The sequence below is a fragment of the Mandrillus leucophaeus genome, unplaced genomic scaffold (genome assembly GCF_000951045.1).
Source record: "Mandrillus leucophaeus isolate KB7577 unplaced genomic scaffold, Mleu.le_1.0 Scaffold355, whole genome shotgun sequence".
NCBI classification, from domain to species: Eukaryota; Metazoa; Chordata; class Mammalia; order Primates; family Cercopithecidae; genus Mandrillus; species Mandrillus leucophaeus.
Genome location: NW_012103754.1, coordinates 1,691,588 through 1,698,419, shown reverse-complemented (window position 1 = coordinate 1,698,419; position 6,832 = coordinate 1,691,588).

Genomic DNA, 6,832 nt, shown 5'->3' with positions numbered 1-6,832 from the left:
GATCTCCTGACCTCGTGATCCGCCCGCCTCAGCCTCCCAAAGTGCTGGGATTACAGGCGGGAGCCACCGTGCCCGGTCCTACTGTGTTTTAAACAAAAAAAAAAAATCTAAGCATAATCAAAGACTGGAATTAATTGTGTGTTCATCCTGAATATATTTAGTAAATCGTGAGTTTAGCTGTGTAACTTTTAAAATAAATGTGTTGATAACAAAAGCTGTTGGTATATGTCCATATAGCTATTATTATTGTGTTTATTCCCCAAGATCTTCTTCAAGATGTTACTTTACCAGGCACTAACCTTTATTAACGTGTTACGAAAATCTTCTGATACTGGACAAATGAGCCATAACAAGAAAAGTACAGTGGCTTCTTAGATAACATTGTGCATAAAACAAAATCAGGACAATCTGTCGTCTCTGGGTTACATATAATTATGGTGAGTACTGTCTGCCGGTGATAGGAACAGGCTCTCCCACAACTGCTCTTTTCTTCAGACAAAAGGAACCTGTGGCTGAGAATGTATTTGAAGAGTTGGATGAAATGTATTTGAAGGATCCAAGGCGATGAATCTGGTGTTTGTGGTGTGCTTATCAACAGAATAATTAGAAGCAATTCATATTCAGGGTAAATAGGAAAAGTATGGATCTTTTGAAGTGGAAAGTTCTATCAATTCTGTAAAATATTTATCATGAAATAACATTTGTTTTTGAGTGGTGTTTTGAGTTATGAAGGTTTGAAGCTGGGGGAGGAAGAGAAACATGAGCTTGCATGCTGTGACATATCGATGTTGTGTGAGCTTTTAAGCGGTTCTCTATGTGCACATTGTGTTTGGAATGGTTGGGAGGTGGAGTCCAAGGCCTTGTTAGTAAATGTGGAAGCCAGCGATTGTTCTTGCTTCCCCTGCTCTGTCCCCACCTCGCTGTCCTCGTTTCTTCTTTCCTCCTTCATCAGCCTGAACCGGTCTCCTATCACCCGTTTCAGAACACATCAGTGATGAGCATTGTTCAGTAATGTCATCCCTGAAATCATGGTGGCACCTGCTGTCCACTCCCCAGCCCTGTCCTCTGCCCCTCTGAGCTCCTCTTCTGAGCAGATGAGCAGGTCTGTGCAACCCCCACTCAAGAACCCCCATCCATCTCCGTCCCTGCCTGACTCCTTTCTCTCCTGCCCCACCCATCTTCCAGATTTGCTCAGTTTACCCAGTAGCTCTCCAGAGGCAGCCTCAGCCAAGGCGAGTGGGGGCCCTGGGGAGCACCAGGCTGCTGGTCTGCTGGTGGGGAAGGCCGAGCGTCTTGTGGGATTTCTCAAGGATTGGAGGTGGCAGCCCTGCCTGGCAGACACCATCATAGACGCCTGCTGTCTGCACAGCCTTCCTAGCTTCTTCCTGCCACCATTCACTGCTAATGTAGGTGATCCAGGAAGCCACAGGTTTCGCTTCTCTGAAGAAAAGAGCAGTTGTGGGAGAGCCTGTTCCTATCACTGACAGGCAATACATGCTGTAATTATATATAATCCAGAGACAACGGATTGTCCTGGTTTTATTTTATGTGCAATATTATGTAAGAAACCATTGTACTTTTCTTGTTGTGGCTTATCTGCCCTGTGTTGGAAGATTTTCGTAGCACGTTTAGTAAAGGTGCCTGCTGGGTAATGTCCATGAAGGTGGTCCAGAGAGCAGCGCAAATGGTGCCAGGAGGCCCCTGTGCCCACAGCCTGCTCAGATTCTGCTGTGGGATGGTTCGCTGGATTTAACTGATTGCCCCTTCTCTCTTAAGCTCCGTCTTTACCACCCAATCCTCTGCCTCACCTTCCCCTGTCCCGCTGCCTCCAGCCTATTTTAAGGCACCAGTACCCTGCACTTACACTGTTTAATAAAATAACCGACAGCTTCCCTCCCACTCAGGAACCTTTGCCATCTCTGCCACTCAATGGTCCACCTTGCCTGTGAGTCGTTAAGTCAGGTCTCATACCCTTGGTGGTTTAAACTCGTCGAAAGCTACCCATTGCTTCTAGGATGGGATCAGAGCCTCACCGTGCCTCACTTTAGACCTTACTGAGATCAGGACCTGCCTGCGTTCCCAATGTCATGGCCATATGGTTCTTCCTCAACCTCATTTCCACCCTCCACAATCTCTGCTCTGTTTTCTGAGGATGGCAGAGCCTTCCTGCCTTGTGCCACTGATCCCTCTTCAAGCAACTGATCTTCCCATCTCTCTCATCTCAGCTCACTGGTTTCTGAGAATGGCCTTCTTGGAAGACCTCATGTAAAATCGCTGTTATTATCTATAACATCAGCCTATGTATTGATTTCATGAAGATTATCAACATCAGTACTTCTCTTGTGTATTTATTCATACTTGTTTCCTTGTTTATTGTGTGTGACCCCACTGAAGCATGGGATGGAGACATACCCAACAGGGGCAAATCCACCCAACTTGATGAGTGATTGCCTATGGCCAGTGAAGGTGAGAGGGGACAGAGGTCACAGTGAGGGGCCTGGAGGGCCCTTACTGAGCTGTGAGATGCAGCTCGTGGTTTAGGATGATGTGGGGGTGACAGGGAGTTGGGGTGTCTATTCCCACACTTTATCATGCTAAGTATACATGGAAAATAGTGGAGAAAAGTACATTAGTAAAAGTGATTCAGGCATTATTCAAAGTTCTTTTTACCAGAATTTGAAATTATTACTTTTCATTCAAATTTAGTTGGTAAATGTCATCTGATATTTTTCAGAGACCAAATCCAAAACTTTAATTATTATCCAATAAGGAACATGTCTCAAAAATTAAATAAAAAGAGGAATTTGGGGGGATGCCATAAACTTAAGGAGGTATACATTTTCCCCGTCGTTTGTTTAATTTTCCACTTACCAAGTAATAAGATTCAACCTTTCAGGTGGCATTTTCCCCCTCGTTTGCTGAAGCCTTCTGCCCTGGGATTCACGGTAGCCGCCTGTACAGTTTGCTAGCCAGGGCTGAAAGCTGTTAGAAATGACTTTTAAAATATGTATTTTCTGACCTATGAGGATATTTTAATGTGTGCAATAAGTCGATGTCTTGTGCACAAAGGGAGTTCTGAAATTCCAAGTACAGATAAGTCTCGCAGTGGGAAGGTGGTCGCGTCTTAGTCTCATGCTCTCACTAATCAAGTGTATGAACCTGGGAAAGTCCCTTAGCTGATTTGGGCTAGAATGTCCTCGTCCATACAGTCATTTATAAGGATGAGCCTGATGATAATTTTAAGTCAGATTGCTGAATATTCTGTATTTTAAAAAATGAGCACTTGGTGTGTTGTAGGCTCTCTGCATTGAGGATTGGATGTGTGTAAACCAAGGCCCTGCTCTTCTTAAGCATAATCTCCTAGGGAACATTGAAGCGATATTAAATCCAACTTCAATGAAAGGAAAATGGAAATCAAATTGAACTAGAAATCAAAGGAAAATTGAATGGAAATTGAAATGAAAATATTACCATGACCTCAGTGGACAGCTGGTACACTGGCTTTTGGGTTGGGGGCGGGTATTGACCTGGTTTGTGGTGACAGCTGATTTCTGTGGTATAAATACGTCCGTAGTGGCTGTTTAAGGTATCAATGGTTTCATTACCAGTTTGCAGCATTCCCCAGTATTTAACAGTCTGCTCTCCCATGCTGGTGCAATGAAGAATTCAGTGGGATAACTGATTCCGTAAGAAGGTACAAATGCTGCACAAACGGCCTCATAGGCATCTCCGGGAGGCAGGGTGGGGTTTGAAGGATGAACAGGAGCTTGCCCGCTGGGCTGTGCCCAGCTTTGCTGGCTGTGTTGGTTGCCATATATCTTTGTGGTTTTTACCAGACAGATCCTCTCGGTGACCTGTCCTCTTGCCTTTTGGGAAGCTGGGAGGTGTCCTAAACTCACCCTGTGGCTTTGTTGCTAAGGAATATGCTCCCCAAAAGTGGTTTTAGGAAAGTTGCTTCATTGTCTCTGGTCTTCTTCTTCTCTCCTTTAAAAAGACATTTGCTTTTCTCAAGACAGGGAACAAATCAGTCCTACTTATGCAAATGTGTGGGTTTCTTTCAAACAGCTGCTACAGTGGAGTGATTTTCCATTTTAAGATCTTTTAACTCTTAACGGTATATTTGCAACTTTCTAATACATTGAATGTCCACAGAGAACTAACACCTTGTAGCAAAGTTATTGCCAAAATTTAGAGATTATAATTTGATTTAAATTTTGTTAAATACATTATGAAATAATTGTGCCACATTTTGCTAATAATTTATAAAAACAAACACAAAAAAGAAGTAAAGTTTTATTCATAATTTTTAATGCATGAAATCTTTTAGAAGATAGGTTATTTTATATAAAATCTTATGCCAAAGAGCATCTGTGACTTCCATGTGACTTCTTTGTTTGAATTCAAACTGATCTCAAATACAGAATTCCAAATCAGCATCCTCCTTAGAGTTAATTCTTCATCACACAGCCATCTAAACAAGGGCTGTGTATTCATGTTAGGGTCCAGGTACAGCTGCATGTTACAGTTACGTGTTAGGATCCAGTGCTCAGTTACAACTCGGTCCTGGGCCTCCTCTTTAAAGGTGAGCAGGTGGGAGAAGAGAGTTTCCTAGTAAACACCAGAAAGAATAAGCCTGCTTGAGTAAACTAAAGACAGCTGATGATGAATAATTCATGCAACGATTCTGTTTCCTATGGATCTGTGTGGAAGGTAGTACTATAAGGAAATATGGTGTTTCTAAGTCATTGGGACTCTGCCAGGAATTCAGAAAACAATACATTTTGGATAATGATACTCACATTTTCATCCTGTTACATTTTAAATTTAAGGGAAAGTGAACTTTTGGTTTATCACTTATTTTACCAAGAATATAGTGATTTCTACAAAGCTCATATTTTACTACCTGATGCTTATCTGAAATTTTAGCTTCATATGAGCCATCCAGTATGTGTAAGTATATTATTATAAGTGGATAGGCCTAGTGTTTTTAGACACATGTGCACACACACACATTTATATAAGTTCTTTTAAAAAGGGATGTAATGAAACCTTGTTTTAATATTTGACATAACAAAAAAGAAATATTTTTCATTTTCCTTGAAAGACATTAATGGATTAGATAATAAATGATAGTAGCTTCTTTCCCCATCCATGCTGTCTGTATTACGTTCTAGATACCCAGGACATCATAAATACTGACTTCTTAATCATCATGACAGCCCAACTTCCTAGCCCTGTTATTTTTCTTATTTTACTTGTGGGGAAAGTTAGTCAATAAGAAGTTAAATGAGTAGCCCAAGGTTAGAGCTGGCGGTGTTCAGGACTGAAATTTGAATCCTGGCAGACTGTGTCCTGAATTTGAAATATCAATCACCCTCCAGAATGCTTCTCAGGTACCATTTTTACTGCTGTTCAGACTCATTCTACTGTAGCTTTGTTTTTCATGATCCAGGTGTTTGTGTCTAACCTGTCTCTTATACACATCTAGATGTGTATAAGAGACAGCATGTCCACACAGAGGCACACAGGTGCACACTCACATGCACTTGTGCACACACATGTCCACACAGAGGCACACAGGTGCACACTCACATGCACTTGTGCACACACATGCCCACACAGATGCATACAGGTGCACACTCACATGCACGTGAACACACATGTCCACACAGAGGCACACAGGCGCACACTCACATGCACTTGTGCACACACATGCCCACACCCACACACATGCATCTCCAGGCTTTTTCTTTGGCTGCTAATCTCCTCATTTAACAACCATCTTCAACCTGAATCTTGGTCTTTCCATAACTTTAAAGTCACTCACCTGTATTGGCAAAGCCCTAATTAGAATCCTGCTCTCCTTGTTTTCTTGAGTTTTATTTTTTTTAATGATGCAAAAACTTGTAGTCTCCTTCACAGTGTATGCATTGTTTTAATATAAAATAGGCCTTACAGTTACCAGTTAGAGGAATTCACCTTCCCCACTTATTCTTTGAGAATAGTTGGTGTTTCAAAGATGTGCCCTATTAATCTGGATGCTCCCTGCACACCCCGTTGGTACACAGAGGACACAGGGATGTCCCAGCCTCATCTCCTCTAGCCCCACTGCAGGGGTGAAAACACCAGAGACTCTGCAGCTTCCTTTTCTAGGTTTTTTCTGTGCCTGTTCCCTCCTGGTTGTGAGTAAAGTTGAGTAGCTAGTAATGCACTAATGTAAAATATGAAATGTGATTCCAGTCAGAAACATCTTCATACCCTGAACACCGTTCACATTAAAGTCAGTGTGCATGCAGTGGGTTTCTGAAAGAAGCAGCGTGGAGAGGACTCCTGTGGGCAGGGCCCCTGCCACTGTGCCCGGGCAGCTTTCTCTTCTCTTGTGCTCACTCAGCACCTTGGGTTAGCATTGACCACGGCCCTGATTCAACACTGATTGTGAACTTGGTCACTTTGTAACTGAGCCTCACCTAGAATGGAAGTCCTAAGGTGCAGAGACTGTGCCTGGAGGAAGCTGTGAGACACTAAAACCCGATCCCAAGGAGAGGGAATCTGTGCAACAAATGGTCAGGATGAAGCAGAGCTCTCTTCCACAGAAGCTGCGGAGGTGGTGGTCAGGATGAAGCAGCAGCTGCAGAGGTGGTGGTCAGATGAAGAAGTTGCAGAGGTGGAGACTGGGATGAAGCAGAGGCTTTCTTCTGCAGAAGCTGCGGAGGTGGTGGTCAGGATGAAGCAGAAGCTGCGGAGGTGGTGGTCAGGATGAAGCAGAAGCTGCAGAGGTGGTGTCAGGATGAAACAGAAGGTGTCTTTAGCAGAAGCTGCAGAGGTGGTGTCA